Consider the following 18,885-nt stretch of genomic DNA (forward strand, 5'->3'; position numbering starts at 1 on the left):
AGAGAGACAGAGGGGGGGGGGGGGGATATTATTTTCCACTGTCATTGTCGTCGACAGGCTTTGTGCAGCACTCTCAGGTTCTGGTGCTTTTCTTGTTTTCTTTTCTGGGAGTTTTTCGAGGGTCGCAGGCTGCTGTGACTTGCTCAGATTTGCTATTGTGCGTCTTGTGCTTTGTTCTGCTTCCTCATGTTTGTCTTACATCATTCTGTTCTGTGACTGATTGCTGATCAGTTAGATCTTGTGATGCTTGTGATAAAGGGCTATATAAATAAATACTTAATTTGAAGTTGAACTTGATCTAAAAAAAAAAATCCTATAAAAGAAACTGTAGACTTGATATACATGTTTCGGTCTTTACATGTATATCAAGCTTTTCGTCATCTTACTTTGCCAACTTCTCCTTTTGTGCTGCTGGCTCTTTCCAATTGCCAATTTTTCTTTATGCTGTCAGCACACCTCTCTCTCTCTCTCCCCCCCCCCTCTCTCTCCTACCCTTCCAGTATTGAAGCGATTCTTCATCTAAGAGCTCCCACAGAGGGAAGGAGCATGTGTCAGCCCTTAAGCCAGGTACACTCTTTAACAAGAAGGGTTTTTATACAGCACCAGAAAATTGTTCTTTAACTTTGTACCATAGCAGAACCCTTTTTGGGTGCTGTAAAGAACCCTATTAGAATGGTTCCACATAGGGAATTGATGGTGCTGTAAAGAACCATTGAAAAATGTATGAAATGCTTCAAATCAGCAGTATTAGATTCTTATTTGCCATCTGTTTTCTGTGTTCAGGCTCCATCCTCCCATACCTTTGGAGACTATATGTCCACAATGCCATCTAACCTCGCCCGGTAACCGGAGGCTCTTACCAGCGTCTAGAGACAGTTTCCACCAGGTGAGTCACGGACTGGCTTGAACTCGTGAACCTCAGAGCGCGCCACACAGCAGAGTGTGTGTGTGTGTGTGTGTGTGCGCGCCTCCTGCTGCTGCTGCTGCTGCTATAGCCGAGGGTGGAACACTCGGTAGCTCGGATTAGTGGAGCAGAGACTCCACATCCAGACAAACAATCTCGCTTCAGATATCTGCCGCTGCCCACACTGCGCTGCAGCATGGGAGAGCCACGACCGCAGCATATGGACGCCATGCACACAGCACCGCATTGCGTGCTCGTATTTAAAAAAAAAATAAAAAAAAATAGTCTTGTTCTCTTTCCTTTCCTAGCACTTCTCTCTGACATGATTGCTCTGTGGTCAGGGGGATAGTGTAAAGGCACCATTGCTTCTTAACTCTTTTTTTGGGGGGTGATCTAGGACTTGAAGCGTATTCTACTGTTGCACTCATTTAGTTTTGGATGAAACTTTAATGATCTCTGCTGGGTAACCGGGCCGCTGCGGCAGCAAGCAATTACAGGATACATCAAAGAAAAACAGGATATAAATAACCGACAATTCCAACACTCAGACATATGAAGTAGAATGGTATGGGGGGGGAAATGGGCCAAAAAAACAGTCTGGATTGGATGGGAAAGTATTATAAGTCGCTCAGCCAAATGCCTAACATTTGAATGTAAATGTGGAATGCATGCACGGAACACACCAGAACCCTGTGTGAACCCTTGTGTATCCCTCCACCCACTATGGTGGGCTATGAGAGGCACACTGGGGAGGGTGAATTCAGGGACTTCTCTCTCTCCGTCTCTCTCTCTCTCTCTCTCTCTCTCTCACATACACACACACACACACACACACACACACAAATCGCCCACATATGGAAGGCAAAGTGAAGGGAAGTTCAGCCAAGTCGAGACAAAGTACTCCTCTTCGTTTTTCTAACGAGCAGAAATCCTCACGGTGATTCGGTGACATTGTTTGGCTGTCAATACAGCATCCAATTATGACCGGCCGGTCCGGGGAGAGAGAGGGAGAGAGAGAGAGAGAGAGAGCGAGAGAGAGAGACCCACAGGACAAGACAGCGTTGTGACACCAGAGGATTGTATAGAGAGAGAAAGAGAGAGAAGAGAGGGAGAGGGGAAAAAGAGGGGGAGGAGGTTGGAGGGGGTTAGTGAGAGAGAAGACATAATGAAAGGCAGACTGAGGAGAGAAACGGAAAACATCTGATGAAAAGTGGCGTCTGAGGACCCGGGGAAGTTTCAGTGTGTTCTAGTGAGAAGAGTTATGGCAGCTCCCTCTGAAGTCGGCACTGAGAGGCAGGCAGACGGGCCGACACACACGCATGCGAGGCCACACACACACACACACACACACACACACACACACACACACACACACACACACAGCATGGCGGCTCTGAGTCATGTTTAGTTGGAATTGTCTCTGTCTCACAGTGATCAACTCTCTGACTTCATGAGGAACAGACAGTGAGCTGCCTGTGGTGACACCTAGTGGGAGAGGTAGACAGACAGATAGATAGATAGAGAAAGAGAGAGACTCAGCTTGCTGAGCAGCTGGCTCAGACAGGCAGGCAGGTCTGTTACTTATGGCCAATACTAAGTCAACCATGTCAACAGTGACAAGGGCAGAGCCACTCACACACACACACACACACACACACACACACACACACACACACACACACACACTGCAAACATTCTCATATGCACACACTTTCTCTTTCTCTTCCAAATCAACATAATTCAAGAAAGCTTTACTGGCATGACTATCAAAAAACAATCAGTTTACAACATACAGTGTATTACAATGTAGAACAATCACATCAAAGCAATACAGAGAAATGATTAAGCAACTAGTTAAAGCAAACCATAACTGAACAGTTTATTGCAATAAGTATGGCAGAAACAAGGATATCTGATGTTAATTCATATCAGCTGTTACTGTTTTCACTCCCACACACACACACACACACACACACACACACACACAGTAATATGTGTGCCATCTTTGTGTATGTAGGTTATGTGTATTTAGAGCATGTGTATGACCTCAACTGTATGCTCATAGCAAAGGTATTTTGAGATTTAATGACACTGCATTGAAGCGAAAGAATCAATGGGGCTTTACCCTGACAGGCTGGTGATCTTTGCTGCGTTAAACCCATTGATTTCAAGTCTCCAGATCTCATTGGAATTGATTTGAGGCCGGCTATTTAGGGAGCCAATGGTCCAGTTTTCACAATCCACTTCATATCCTCAAGGTCTTTATTACTAAGCCGGTTCGCTGATGTTTAAATCCGCTGTCAGGTGAATTACAAATAGGGAATGGGACTGGGACAATCTCCTGCCCAGACTGCTTTGATGCTGCCATATTACCTACAGCATGTTGTCCTAAAGGCTTCTCTTCAAATGGTGTTAGAAAACAGCCTTAAGCGCTAAATAATATGGTGAGGTATAGGAGAGGGCATTTTTAAGGCCAATCTTTATCGTTATATTGAAGAGCAAAGATCAAGCAAAAATAGACAGAAATTTATTTGAAAGGCATTTTTGAAAAAAAAAATCAGGCAGGCATTCAGGGCCAACATTACCTCTAGGCTGATTCTTTGGTGACCTACGTCTAATAATTGATCACATTGACAAAATAATATGATGTTAGCCATCAGTTCCACTCCAGAAATGTAGTCAATATGAGCAGGTTTGTAAGGTTTGGTGGCAAATGACATTAGATGAAGGACTTTGCCATAGCTTATATAGGGTTTAGTCAATTGTTGCTTCTGGCTGCTCCCACTTTGTGACCACTGTTTTAAGCCATTATTCCATTGTGAACATCAGTTAGATTTACAAGTGTAATTCAAAATAAAGTATCACAATAAATCACTAAGATAAGACGGCAAACAAGACAAAAATACAACCTCATGTCATAATTGCATTGCACATTATAGGCCATCTGCTGTTTTTGCTAGAACAGCTTTAAGGTATCAAAAAAATCATGTAGAAATGAGTAGAATCTAGGCATTGGTTCTCTCTGGTTTGCCGTGTGAATATTATCTATGAATATAAGTAAATTAACAACAAATGCAATAGAAGGATCATTTTCACGTTCAAAATAAAACTATTATACTATAAAACTAGTAGCTTCCACCCCTGGCCTACCCTTCAGAGCTGAGTCAAGCGAGACAGATATAACCAGAATTAAACAGGAAGTTTAGCAATATTGCCTACAAAATAAAAGCATAAAAAACATGTTTTGAAAAATAAAGAAATAAAACTATCGGAGTGTACAGAACAACAAAAATCGCATCAAAACACTCGTTAGATAAAATACGTTACTACAATACTATACCTGTAAAATAGATGCGAAAACGGTTATGTTATGCCGGCTATTATGTTTGTCAAAACGCGTTTTAGTTTTAAAATGTAGAGCGGGAATGTGTGTTTTATTCTGTGTAGCTTGACATCGTCACCTTTTCCTGATCCCGACCCTCCAGCCAATCAGCGGCTGTCAGGGACACATGAACGGTGATAATATCCACGGAACAGGCAGGAGGAACAAAGAAAGCCGCCCGTCGCCTGCAAAACCTCCTTTCACCTCGTCAACACGACCAGAAATCGATTTTAAGCTGGACATTTTTTTAGTTGTAACACTTCCCAATAAGTAGTAAATGTCATTAAACGTCTGAAGTCCGACTGTTTGGTTTTGCTTGGAAAGAGGAAACTTGGCGTCGTGAGAGGTTTGTTGGGTCGCCTCGCTTGAATCCTTCTTTTCTTGGCTTCGCCTTTACATTGGAAGGTAACGTTAACTTAATAAGATTTTTCTCTTCTGCTCGACTGTAATGTGTTTCAGAAAATAACTGTGAAGACAGGCCACTGGTGCTGTTCTGCTATCACTTGTATTGCGAGAAACAGAAAACTCCGGTCTACAACTTTCACCCTGTGCTTTCTGAGGCAATGTTATCCCCGATACGTTCCGTTCAGTCTTGTATGGAGAAAACGATACGCCAAACCCCATTTGAAAATGTGACAATTTAATGCTGCCTTGCTCCTTGGAAAATGAACACGCATAATAGAACATAACTGAAGACCTTTTTCTGAATCACAGGTATTCACTCTTCAATTCGGCATACACATAATACAGCAAGCCGCACTTAATTTTTTTTTTAATATGCAATTTCAACTTTGAGAATTCGTCGGTTATGCCCTCAATCTTCTCCCACTAACAGCTAAACTACACAGTGGTGCTATAGCAAGCAGGGTGAACTAATAACAAAGAATAGATATTAGCTTCGTGGGTTATTTATATACCGAATTTACCAGAAGATCCTAACTGTTCATAAAATGTATCTAGTTATGTTCTATGAGGTATGTACGGTTGTCGAAAAGCAAGGCAACATTAAACTGCTAGATATTTGGATGGAGCGTTTTGTGTGCCGTTCTCTCCATACAAAAGACGGACGCACGTAGTGGCGCAAAGGCAAGGATAGTTTGATGTCTGCCGCCGTTGCAAACCATTAAGCTGTCGTTTAACAACGCATTTCCTTATTCCCCAGTCATGCCCGCCCCCCAGGTACTCTGTAAAATTTGTGTACCTAACAAACAAAAAAATGGCGAAAGTGCATAAACTGTTTTCCCTGCATTTTAATTTCTCCTTGAGTGTTTTGGCAGGCTGTATGCCAAACACGACTTATTTGTTTCTATTATGAGCATTTTTACGCAGGCAAAGTTGGCCAACTTTATTTTAGATTTTGAAACTTTGCAGCAGCATGGACATGGTTGTTTGTTTTTTTTACTCCAGGTGAGCAAACAAGGCAACCTAGTCTACTAGAGCCAACGGAACGTGTACTATTTGACTGCATTTAATGGCCATTCAAGTTGATCTCTCTGAGTTTGCCTGCTATTCAAAGGCTAAATGCTTTGCCTGTAACCACACCATCTGCTTTGCCCTCCTGGGCATTGGCAGGCTACTGTCCAGATCAAGTGTTATGAGGGATTTTGTGTGGGTGTACCGCAGCAGATGGTAAGTTAGTGAGCATAGCTGGCTGATGTGATAGTGTGTGTTTGTTGTTCAGTTGTAGTTAGTGTAAAATATCAAAACTTATCTTAACGGCAGCAATTTCTTTAGAATGAGCCCATCATAGGCATTGAGACGGTTGGCTTGAATTCCCACTGGCCTCCCCATACAGTTGAAAGTCCACTATTGTTCTCAGATGCTCTCCTCATAGAGCCACCATTGACCCCCGCACTCTAACTACTACCATCTGGGGTTTGACCCTGTGACCTCTGTGACATCAGTTGACCTGTGCCCCCCTGTAGCCACCTGGGTGGGTGTCATGAACAGTGCACCCAGGCCCACAGAGGGTTGAGGTCATCAGCAGAGTGCTCCATCTTGCCCAATTCATCCAGGGTAAACATCCCCAGGAGGTAAATGAAAGGGCATGGGCACACCGTGGGTCACTGTAACATGATGGTGTAAGCAATACTTTGAATTTACCTGGATTTGTGCACAATTAATAGTTGCTAGGAGGGGAGGGGACATTTGCCACCCAGCCGCTTGTTTTTTTTGCATACCTATGAATGTGTGTGGTAATAGATTGAGAGTTGGGACACAACAGTTGGAGCCACACATCTATCTTCATATGTATGTGAGTGTTCAGGGCTGCCATGGAGGATTTCATTTGAGAGAGTGTTCTTGGATCCCCTATAACACACTGTCTGCTCTGCTGAACAATATATAGCACAGAAACCCTTGAGAAAGATGTGGATATTGCAATATAAGGTGAGGAACACCGGCCTAGTGTATTCTGCAATGTTTTGCTTGTTTTTGTCACACACTATGCAAGTAGTATGCAACATACAGTGTTTGTTTTTCCACTGCTTTTCACTGCTGCCGGGTAGCACTGGGGAGGTGAAAGCATATTTCCTTTTCCATCTGAGTTTTGTGACTGAATGAAGACATTATCTCTCTCTCACTCACACTCACACACACATACACAGTCATGCCATATGAAATTTCACGTTCACCAGGAAAAAAAAAACCTGGCACCTTGTTATACAAATGAAATACACAATCACAGTAGCCGCAATAACCTGACAGAGGAAGCCAAGCACTGTTTTGGTCCATTTGGATGATGCACCTATTATATTAACAATGCCATTGCCGGGATATCTGGGTAATTTATTGTGACAAATGAGGTGGCAATGATTGCCATGCAGCTCCCAGGTCTCTCCTGTGTCAAGTAGCAATCAGTCCCACTGACAGCTGCGGGTGACACCCAGGCACGTAATGATTGCTCATTCTCCCTTTCAGTCTCCCGCTCCTGTCATTCTCTCTCCCATGTTCTCTTGCCATCTCCCTGTCCAGTTCTTCATGTTTTATTATGTTTTATAAGTTTTCCCTTTTTCCTCATTATGGACACATGGATTACTCAGTGGGAGGGATTTGTCATTCAAAGTGATGAATTAAAATTGAGAACTAAATAGAAAAACTAAACCCAGGCTGCACTTAATTGTGGAAGGTTCGTCTCCCTTGTCTCTTTTCCCTTGTAAGACAGGTGAACACTGGTGTTTTGATAGGAGCGTCACTTTCGGAAATGAAGCTTTTTATTAGGACACTGCAAATCGTGTCACGTCTAGAGAGAGACAGCAGAGTAGCCAGAGTTTCCTTGCTACCCTCTGTCTGCCCAAATCTGTGCATGTCTCTCTTTCCTGGTTGTGACAGGTGATGAATGCTTTTTCTTGGCGTACACACACACGCAGTGCTGCGTCAGCCTGCCAGTTTCTCTAGCCATGACACACCTACACTTCCAGTTTCTTAGCTTACGTCAGGGCTTCTCTAGATTAGAGGTGCACCCATACTGATTTTTCATAATGCATTCGAGTACTTTATTAAAGTAGATCAGCCGATACCAGTATTGATCCAAGCACTACTCAGTTTAGTCATTCATTCTGCGTGCCCCATCTAAAACGATTACAGGAACAAGTGCATCTTTAGTGTGTATTCATTTGATGAAATTATGCACCGACCATTGTATAACAGTCCTCATTAAAGTTACAAAAAAAATGATAAATATAAGAAATGGGTTACATAACATATGCTAGAGAATAAAGCCTCTCAAACACAGGTTAATTCAAACAGTTTATTCAGAAAAGGTTAGGCGGTGTTAGGTTATGCCTAATAAAACAGAATAGCATGGCACTAAGTCTACATAGCCAAGGCTCCTCTTCTAAATAATAGCTGCCATGCCTATGAACTTAACAAATCGCTGCATTTTCACATCAGGAGACATTTTTCTTCCTGACAGAAAAGTTTGATATTGTACCAAAGTGCATGTCATTAAAGTATCCATCAGGATATCTTCATACTATCGGCATGCTTCTTCTCTACCGTTTCACTTGTATGCTGCAGCGATTTCACTGTAATGAGAGCACGTCTCGCAATTGTTTCCCACCTCTCCCACACTGCACTCAGTCTTACCCGTCCCACACACACAGTTACACACAAACGCACTGTCGGACACTAGGCTGTTTCAGCAGGGGAGCACTGTAGCCAGTGTGCGTGATGCTGACTCAGTAGAATGTTAATGTTGTGAAATCCCATTAAGAGCGATCCGGTGCTGAGCGGGGCCATGCCTGGGCTTTACGGGACAGCAGGTCGTTTTAAAAGGCCAGCCGTGCCCTCGTGTTCGCGCTGTGTAATAGAATCTAATCACTTGAGCGCCTCACACTAAATGGAATTGCTCTCTTCAATCGCTGCCACTCATGTTCACTTCAAGGGCATTTAAATTATTTTGGATTTGTGCGACTGGTTGAAAATAGTTGTCTTTGGAGCCACTGTTACACTTCGGTACCTCTTTTAAATACTTAAGGGTTTTGTCTATCACCTCACTGATGTGTGGTGGAAAACAAGATAAAGGATTTTGCATACACTGCTTTTATTGCCCTGTCACGGCCAGTATATTCAAATAAAGTTGATTGGACAGCAGGAACTGCATGCAAAGTAGCAACATTTCCCATTAGTTTCTATTGTAAGTGCCAACGGGCAGTGGATGGTAGCCATTTTGTGCGCTTATCCTAATGAAAGGGATCTTGAGTAGAAAGACAGTGCTACGCTCTGCAGGTTGTAATTAATTGAGAACTGCCCACCCTGTCTCCGGTGTGTCTCAGGTGTAGGGGCACCATGCCACTGGCCTTCAGACTATTAGTATTGATTAGAGGGAGTAGAATATCTTTTTCCACTAAGAGGTTTTCTGTAGTAGGCTTACCTAATTGAAGCACCGCCTTCTGACTGGTTTTATCCTGCAGGCATAGTTTGCATGATTATAACAGAATAGCTTACTGCACGTGTCAGCCAGAGCTGCCTCGCTGTTGGGGAGTGATGTGTGTTGCAGTGTGGTGAAGATCGGATTCTCACCTCAGCTCTTCAGGCGGATGATGGATGCTGCTCCCTATGGAGAGGGGTAGAGAAAGAGAGATATGTAGCACAATTGTTACTGAAACTGTTTATTTGCCACAGATCTGAGAAGAACAGAGTGAAGCGCTCCTCCTGGAAGAGGCTTCCACCCACACATTTCTATACTGGTACACTGAAGCTCTGCATCCTGTACAGGGCTACTAACTCCTATGAATGGCAATACATGACTTGGATTGTTCTAGGCTTGCACACTTGCATGCCCTTCAGATCTCAATATAGTCTTAGTTGTCACAATACCAGAATTTTGGCCTGGATACCAATTAGGGATGTAAACAATTATCCAGGTACTCGGTTACCTGTTCATTTAAAACTCGGATAATGCAAACATGCTAATTTCCATAAAAGTATTATTCTAGTCGTATTAAAAACTGTACAAAAAAAGTAACGTTACGCCCCCTGAATGCAGGAGGGCGATATTAAACAAGTAAACTCACGCAGCAAAGCTACTGTTGTGTCTACGTGAGAAAAGCAGTTAAGAGTTATTTCACACAGTCCAACGACACTGTAAAGTGCAAATTATGTGGTACTGTTTTAAAATAAGCAGGAGGAACACTCATGCGTAACCACATAAATGCAAAGCATCCTACCATCGCTATTACGGAGCCGTCATTTCAGCCATCGGTGCTCTCATTCACTCATACTACCGAACAGTTTTCAATTACTCTTTTTCCAGTGTGTGGGGGACACACTGGAAAAAGAGTGTGTGGGGGACACACTGGAAAAAGAGTAATTGAAAACTGTTCGGTTAGAAAAAATGAGTACTTGGTTACTAAATTACTCATTATTTATATCCGTATGTTTAACAAGAAACAAGAAAAACGGTAACTGAGATGCTTTGGTGAAGTTGGCCTACTTGTGTTCCCACACTTGCGTGTTACCACACTTGCATGCCACCAAGGTTTTGATGTTGGTTGGGTGTCCAACTTTGTCAGCTCTGTAAGCAAAATGGTTCCATGTTTCCGTCCTTGCACCAGTTTTATCAACCAGTTAGGGTGAACTGAGATTCAGTTTAAGATGTGGTGGACTGTTTGACGCTCTTGCCGTGTCTATTGAATATTGAGCGGACTGCTGCTGTCTAGTCGAGAGCCAAACTGCGGCTCTGTTGATCCATGGGTCATCCACACATGGATGCCCTCAGGAGGTGATGCTGAAATGGAATATCAGCTTGCAGAACACATTTGGTGAAAGTTTTGAATGTTTAGAAAATTCAGTATAAAATTCAGTTGTTTACAACAGTATCAAAATCAGCATAGAAATTTCAGTCATTAAGACAATGCTTATTCAACATGTCATTATGCTTTCTTTCACATTGGTAGCCAGGTGCCTGGTGTTTGTGCCTGATTTGTGTGTGCTACTGAGTGTCTCTTGGTCAGTGATTTGTCTAGGAGTACAGTGCGTGCACTTTTTTCCTCTCTCCCTAGCCAGTTCGGGCAGAATAGAGCATGCAAACGACACTGGTTGTTTTGCATGGATCCGAGACATTAGACACGCTGAACAATGTGCAAGATTAAGAGATTCTGGGAAATGACGTAGCAAATGGCACACAGGGAGACACAAGGACTGAGGAGATGGGTGGAATGGTAGAGTGATCAATAGGACTGGAGAAGGAGGACGGATGCCAGTGGAGTCTGCCAGCGAAGGGACAGTGATTGCCTATAAAGTCTCACTCATTCAGGCATGTCATTAATCAAGTTTTAGAAGGGCACTTATAACCAAAGCCATTATCAGTAGAACTTACAAAGATAGATAAGGGACATGGTCATAGTAATGATAATGCAGACATTGTGATTATAAGTGATGTAGGTGGGACGTCATTCAGTAAATCTATAGAAACGGCACATAATTTGGATATTGAGATAATGACATTGAAGTGGTACGGTAGATCACTGGTTGTTGCACACACAATATGCTCTCAGAAGCTGGCCCCCTCGTTTGTTTGTTTGTTTCACCTGTTCTCAGTTTTGTTCCTGTTCTTTGCATTGTCTTGTTTTTTCTTAATTTAATCTTTATTCTTTTTTTTTTGAAAACACTGTTTTGTTTTGTGATAGTAGTTTGCCATTTTGTACACTACATAGAATACCTGAAAACAAGAACTCAGCTTTGTTTTCGACCCTGTGCAAATGAAGGTGCTAAATCTGTTTGTCACCTCGGTGCTTCTCATGGGGTCAAGAGGTCATGGCTCATCACTAATAAACCATAAACCTGGACGTAAGAAGTTTCCTCTCCAGTGTTTTGAACCAGACATCCTCCTCCCTCAGCCCCCCCTTGCCTCTGCCTTCTCCTAGCAGCTGCCTTTTCCTCCTCCCCCTCCATGCTTTCTCCTCCTCATCATCTGTTTTTCTACCATAACACAATCTGCCATGCAAAACACTGTACCCAAGCCACTGGGTCATCGCAAGGGCAGAGTCTACACACACACACCTACTTTGAATCATCTTACCTTAGCTGACCTCCTCTGTATTAGTGTGCGTATGTTTGTGCAAAAGGCAGTCACACATGGTTTCCCCCTTGCTATCAGTGTAGTGGAACAGAATGGAGGACGTTGGGGGCATGGTGTATGTACAGTCCCTGGTGAAGCAGAGCCTTACGGGGAGGAGGCACGTTGGGCAGTGTTTTAATCACCGAGTGACTCTGGAGAAGTACAATGCTTGGCAAGGTTAGGAAAGGGCTGTAATACAAGCTTTAATACACAGGGGGTCACCTGCAGATGACAGCACAGTGATGCCAATAGTTGGTGGTTGTGATAAATTGTGAGTAGGAGATGTGGGGAATTTTTTCGTCCGCTCCGATATCTCCCACTTGGTGTTAGAAATTGTGGAAGAGTGTTATATTCACACACCAATGCTGCTGCAGTTCATTTATGATTGTTTTTTAAATTCATAAATAGAAATGGTTTTGGCCATTCTAACAAGTTAAATACGTGAATGTTTGTAGCAACAACATGTCATGCCATTCTTCTGGCTCTTCTGATATGATGTGAACATGGCCCTACGCTTGTGCGCATGTACACCCCTGCCTCCAGTTTCATCCGTCCCCTGCACTAAGCCATCGTTTAGCCACGCTGCACTGGCATGAATAATTCAATTGTCTTATGTGCTCACTGATGTGCTTTACTCTTAGCCTATTGCTCCATTGGCGTTCCACAGCTTTGCACCCCCCCCCCACCCCCCCACCCCAAAAAAAAACACACACTTTTGCAAGATCCCAGTGATCCTTGTTCAGAGCAGTGTGTTCCAACCGAAGAAACCTTGCATACTTCCATCTTTCCCTATATTACTTTTGGAATGCATAGTTTGGTGGTGTCCCACACTTTTGTTTTGGAAGGTTATGTTTTTTGAGTTGTGCACCCGAGGTGGAAAAAAAAGTTAGCCAAAAAAAAGCATATTTCTTCAATATTTTTGCGGTAAATTTGCTGCACCATTAATTAACCTAGTCATTCGAATAGACTTTCTGTGTCTCTGTGCACTGAACGACCGTTTCCCATCGCTCTCGGATGTTGAGTTCTCCTGAGGTTTTGACAGACTAATACCTCTTTGACGTTGAGCGGTCTAGGGGCGTTGGGAAGGGAAGAGGGCAGATCAAAGGAATACAAAAACGGAACTGACACTTTTTCACACTGGTACCCCCCTCCCCCACCCTTCTGAATTATGTTTTGCATTTTTAATTAGAACGCAGTTAAGTGCCTGAGCAGAGCAACCCATAAATTATCTAACTTAAGACACGGCATGTTTGGCTGTAGCTAATGACTTATTTTCTCAGGGGTGCATGAGGCCACGAGCTCATCTATAGCACATTGAGCTAATTTAGCTGCTAAAGTGACATGGCACTTTTGATCTGCTAACATGCCATCCAATTAAGCTCTGTGTCATCAGAACCATCCTGTGGACTACATGCAGTATACTTGGAGAGTGCTTCAAGTCATTTTTGAGCACGGCCTCAACACTGTGCTCCCCATTACCGATCTGCTACTAATTGGCTGTTTTAGCAGAGGAAATATGTGAAGGAATGAGGCAGTTTTCTATCCTGCTTCCTGCTCTCCAGAGATGGCAAATGGCTTATTGTTTTTTCTTTTTTTGTTTGTTTTCGGTCAGCACACAAAGCACACAGCATACATTACAGGTTACAAATAACCTCTAGGCTTTGATCTGAGTAAGCCAATATCTGAATCGGGGAAGAAGCATTTGCCTCTATGGCCCTTCTGATAAAGGTTTTTTGGTTTCAATACCAAACTGGATCGAAAAAGGATTATCCATTTTATCTGCCCATCTAGACTTCAGTTAATATAGGAATTGACCCAAACTTTGGTTTCAAAGTGAAAATGTGACGGCAAAATATTGATCGCCGGATGTGAAAAGTTATTTCCAATCAGCAATGTGCATTACAGGATATCATAACAAGGCAACAGTAAACATGTTGTCCCCCACAAATGATGCAGTCCCCTTTGGGCCAATCATTGCAATTTTAAAAATTCCAAAATGGGGCAGTGAGACGCAAGTTTCGTCAAAATCCGATCAGTGGTATCTAATACCTAAACTAATATCACACCAGTACTTTCAACAATATTCCAGTGTTTAGAAAAAAAGGCCTCATCTGGTCCTAAAATTCAGTTGGTTCACACCTGCAAAAAGAATGGGTTAGTTTATTGTATGATTTTTCTTGCCTTGTTCTCTAAGTACTTTATTCTGGCCAGTGTAGAATAATCTGTATTCCTGTCCTTTGGATAAAACAAACTGACTGTTAACAAGACTGAGTGGCTAATGTAATCTCCCTGTTATGCTAGCCTGTCTGTTTGCTCAAGTTTAACCTAAATGTAGCTTCAGTCTCTGGGGCTTTGTTAATGGGACACCCACAGTCTGTTTCACATGAGCATTTATAACGGGAGCTAAATTTGAATGGGTGGTAAGCACATGTTAGTGTTCGGTTATATCTCTGAAGTCATCAACATCACACAAACACAGTACCAGAGATAGATTACTGCACCAACAACTGTGGCATATGGGAAATACTAGTGTAGTTCAGTTTTGTGTTCACTTTCTTCGTTGTAGTAGTGTTTTACATTATCTCAAGGCAACTTCCTATTCTGACTTTGTTATAATTTAGGGGAATGTCTCTGTTATGATATCTGGTTTAGGGCTGGGCGATATGGACAAAATCAAATATCACGATATTTTTGACCAAATACCTCTATCGATATTGCGACAATATTATAGGGATGATTATTGGTGCTTTCACAAAATATTTACACAATGAGATTTTTGATAAATAATCATCAGTAATGTGGATATAATGACTAAGTGGGTAAAGGCAAATAATAGAACAGCTAGAACAGTCTGGTAAGTTCAGAAAATTACATCACTTTACTGTAATGCAGCCTTTAAAACCAGGAAAAGACAACACTTATGCCATATCACGATATTGCAATATCCAAAATCTAAGACTATATTAGGGTTGGGCGGTAATAAGGTAATACGGTATCCCGGGGTATTTGAAAATAGCAACGGTGTCCGTTTCATTACTTTCACAAAAAAATTCTGCTGCCCAATGTGCGCATATATATAATAAACGCCTTAAGAGTGTTTATCCAGCACCACTGTCTGTGTGGTTGAAGATGCTATGAAAGTGATGACAGAAATTTTTGTAAACAATGTAATTGTCAAATGAATAACCTGTCAAAAAAGACTGACTAGTTATAAGCGATCATAATTGCGCATCATGTGACAGCTTCTCCTCAGAAGGGAGAATTAGAAAAAAAAGATGGCGAGCGCAAGCGAGTTGGTCCCTAAAAAGATGCAAGTGCTGCAATTTGGCAGCATTTCGGGTTCCGACTAGGGATGGGCATTTCAAGCAAAAATACTATTCGATATTCACTGGGAACTATTCGACCATTCTTCGAAGATCAACCCCCCTCCCCCCGCCTGCACGGACGGTGCGAACTAGGCTAGCCATATTGACGTTAGCTAGCCAGGCTAACTAGCAAGCTAGGCGGACGTTAGCATAGAGCTAGCAAGCTAAGCCAGCTACCTAGTCTGGCTAAATAGCCCCGAACCGGTCCTTCTCTCGTTTTACGTGCCCATCTCAGAATCACCTGCTAACCGCTGCGAGGATGAACATCTCGTCCAGTTCAAAGCCCCCCGCTGCTGCTGCTGCCCAAGCAGGACCATCCACTGTAAATATGTTGTAAATATGTAACGTTTGCTATTCCGTTTCTGATGTTCAGAGAATAAAACTGGAACATGTATCACATTTTTGTCGTTGTGTGAAAATCACAGTTGAAGTGCACTGCAGCCACCTTGTGGCGGGAAACGGTAGGCCTATAGCAGCGACTACATAAATTCATCATTTGGAATTGGCGGCTCCCTCCAAGCCCTACAATGTGATTTTTAATCAGACTAATAATAGTAATACCGTATACCGCAGGAAAATTTGGGGAAGGTTTAACGGTGTCAAAAATTGGATACCGCCCAACCCTAGACTGTATATAGTCTCATATCACAGTATCAATATAATATCGATATATTGCCCAGCCCTAATTTGGTTACATGACTTTAAGAACCCTGGTAGAAAAGGGTATGCTTTACGAATTTAGGTTGGCGGTGGGGGTGCTGGGGAGGATATGAACCCCAGTTTGGGTAAGGGGTCAAGGTTGGGGAGCAGGATACAGACCTGGCTAGGGTGAGGTCCAGGCAGGAGGAGAGGAGATCAGGGGGCGAGGTCTGAAGAGATGGGTTTTCCGCCTGCACTTGTTCTTTTGTTACATACCTATTTACTAACTGGGCACCTTGTTTTTGGTTCATAATTTTGGCAGTCTGTAGGCTGGGATCATGTCTGCAGGTGCGGCATTTCTTGGTGCTAGGTATTTTTGGAGCTTATTTACAGCTTCTAGCACCAGGGCTTGCATTCAGGATTGAAATGAGGGGAGGAGCAGAGATCCACCCAGGGCTCCTGACTAGGTGATTCATCTCTCTGCCACATCGGCACGCCGCGCGCCTCTTTATTGTACAATTTAATGACTACCCTGACGGACGCTCTATTCATCCAAGGCTCATATACAACTCAAACTCTACAAGAGGAGTGATTGGTTGCCTGGGAATGTTTTGTAGATTGAAAGAGAGAAAGAGATGTGGTTGGAGGGAAAGAGGGTAGATAAGGCAGAAAGAGATTGAGGGCTGTTGTCTCCCTTGGGCCTCCTACTGATAAATGGTTCACCCTCCCTTCCCTCCTAACCGTCATTAAAGATGTCAAATCATTAAAAGCTGCACTTCCCCATAATCCCCCCTCCCTCCCTGATGCAAGACATTTTCCGCCAGCCCAGCTGGCCTCTCTGCTCCTCTTGTCGAGCATGTTAAATTGCCTTCCCAAGTGTGTTGGAGCTAAATTGGAGCTGGGCCTCAATCGCTGTGCAATGATTGTCCTTTTTAATTAGCAGTGGAGAATGAAATGGCAAGGTGAGGATTCTCATTACCAACTTCTGCTGTTTGTGGAAGCATAGCCATATTGGCAATAAAGTGAAAAATACCTAAGAAATACCTGTGCACTGGTTTGAAAACAAACACTTATGCAATCATTTGAGTAATTGTAAATTCACAATTGTCCTGGTGCATCAAACAAGGATATAGTGGTGTTTGACCACAGAAGAATCAATTTGGCAAAAGATCTTGCTTTCCCTTGTCATTTATTGTATGAGCAGGAAAATATAGATATGTTGTTAGATGTGAAGGAAACTTCCATAGTGAAGTTTCCTTCACATCTAACAACATGAGGACTGCCCCCTCAGCTGTTAGTCTTTCTATGCCAATGATTTCATCCTTTTTTTTAAGCCAATGACATCTCAAATGGCCTTGTGTGGAGTGTGGGTATTGATTGACGTCTCAGGGTCACCTTGACCTGAGTTGTCCCACTGTGTTCCCACATTGGCTTACTGATGGCCACAGACATGATTGTAGATCTGTACGTGGGCAGAGTGGGAGGAAACAGGTGGTGGAGTGAGGCACAAAAGAGAGGCTAGAGTGTTAATGTAAGCTGTTCCATCCTGCTGTCTTGTCACGCCACACTCAATTGGGGCCTTGATCAGCCGGACACCTGTGTGTGTGTGTGTGTGTGTGTGTGTGTGTGTGTGGGGGGTGTATGTATGAATGTGTGTTCCCTGCATGTGTTTGCTTGCTTGCTCCCGGGCCTGATGAGTTGGAAGAGATGTGCCCCACCCCCCAAATCAGTGGATCAGACATGAAACCATTGACCTGAGGCAAGGGCACTGGGATGTGTTACATATTTCCCTATAGCCTTTCCCACTACCTAGTGGTGTATGGTATAACTGCACTCAATCACAGTCCACCAAGCATCACTTAAAACAACAGAATTGGGTGTTAATGTCTAAGCTGTAGTCATATCCGTCTTGGCTTTATTTTTGTCCTCGCGGCTTACGGTACTTCCTGCTATCACTGCAGCTTTTGACACAAAGTGCCCTCGACTTACTTCCAAAAGACCCTATCTCAGCTATAGTCTATGTTGCCATGGTAACATTGGCACAGGTACTCTAGGGATTGAAGATGAAGATTTATAAAAGGTTATTGATCTTTGGTTTGTTTTCCAAGAGTGGCTTTTTTTGCCCATTGATCTACATTTAGGCTTTTCTGTAGTGGATGAATTTTGTAAACGATAATCCTTTGTACTCTTAAGTAAAGCTTACCTTTTTCTCAAGAGACCGTGAGATGTCGAAGAGGGATGCTGATAGCTCTGCAGTTCTTTTAATGTGTGTGAGATTCCAATACGCCACTTAGAGTCATTTTACGACCTTGTTGCTATCCAAGCCCACCCTGCACCAACCCAACCCTCCTTTCATTGGCAAACAACATTCCTCTTATTGTTCATTTGATCATAATTGTCATCAAGGCGAGCCCCCTCACTGAGTGTAGGGGGAATAAGACTGGCAGTTGGTATTAATGTGCTAATCTCTTAGAGTAGCCCAAGTTGTGCCGGTAAAGATCTGGAGACACAGCAGGTGGATAAACTCCTCCATTAAAGCTCTACCAGCCAAGGAAGAGCAGGCAGAGCTTTGCTTTAGTCACCAGATGGAATGTTAGAGGTAGTCTTTGGTATTTCAACCAGGCGCTCATGAATTTAATGTTCACCAGCCTAAAGGGACTGGACTATTTGGGTTTTGGGTGTTATTGCCTGGATCGAGGCCCCTAGTTGTTAGTGCAGCCAGAAAGACAAAAAAGTATGACTTAATCCAATATTAGAGATATTGTTTTGTGTATGTATGTATGTATACCTGCAGCAGAGAGTTTTGTTTGTGTTGTGAGAGCAACATATACTACATTGATGCACCCCACAGAATTGTTGCATCAATTTCTCCCCGGCCTGATGGCCAGCTTAGCCAGCAAATGACAGGCAGAGCACGCCACTCCACACCATGTCAATGTTTGAAGAGGAGTTGTCTTAAAATTTGATGAACATCAAGATTGCACTGGCTCATGAATATTCAAAAGAGTAGACGTCTCCCCCATCTCCTTCCTTT

The 18,885-nt window shown here is 43.0% G+C and overlaps 1 protein-coding gene across 3 annotated transcripts in view; it reads left to right on the forward strand.

Moving 5' to 3' along the window:
- The first annotated feature begins 4,480 nt into the window (after nt 1-4,480).
- The window catches only part of LOC139644649 (SPRY domain-containing SOCS box protein 4-like), a 42,657-nt gene continuing 28,252 nt past the window's right edge, over nt 4,481-18,885 (forward strand). For all 3 annotated transcript variants that reach the window (XM_071520093.1, XM_071520092.1, XM_071520094.1), the window contains exon 1: nt 4,481-4,691. The gene's annotated coding sequence lies outside the window, so the exon portion shown is untranslated. The remainder of the gene's footprint in view (nt 4,692-18,885) is intronic.

The sequence above is a fragment of the Centroberyx affinis genome, unplaced genomic scaffold (genome assembly GCF_046629955.1).
Source record: "Centroberyx affinis isolate AG114_WGS23_722 - 3 ecotype Tasmania unplaced genomic scaffold, CSIRO-AGI_Caff_v1 ptg000766l_1, whole genome shotgun sequence".
In the NCBI taxonomy this organism is placed as follows: domain Eukaryota; kingdom Metazoa; phylum Chordata; class Actinopteri; order Beryciformes; family Berycidae; genus Centroberyx; species Centroberyx affinis.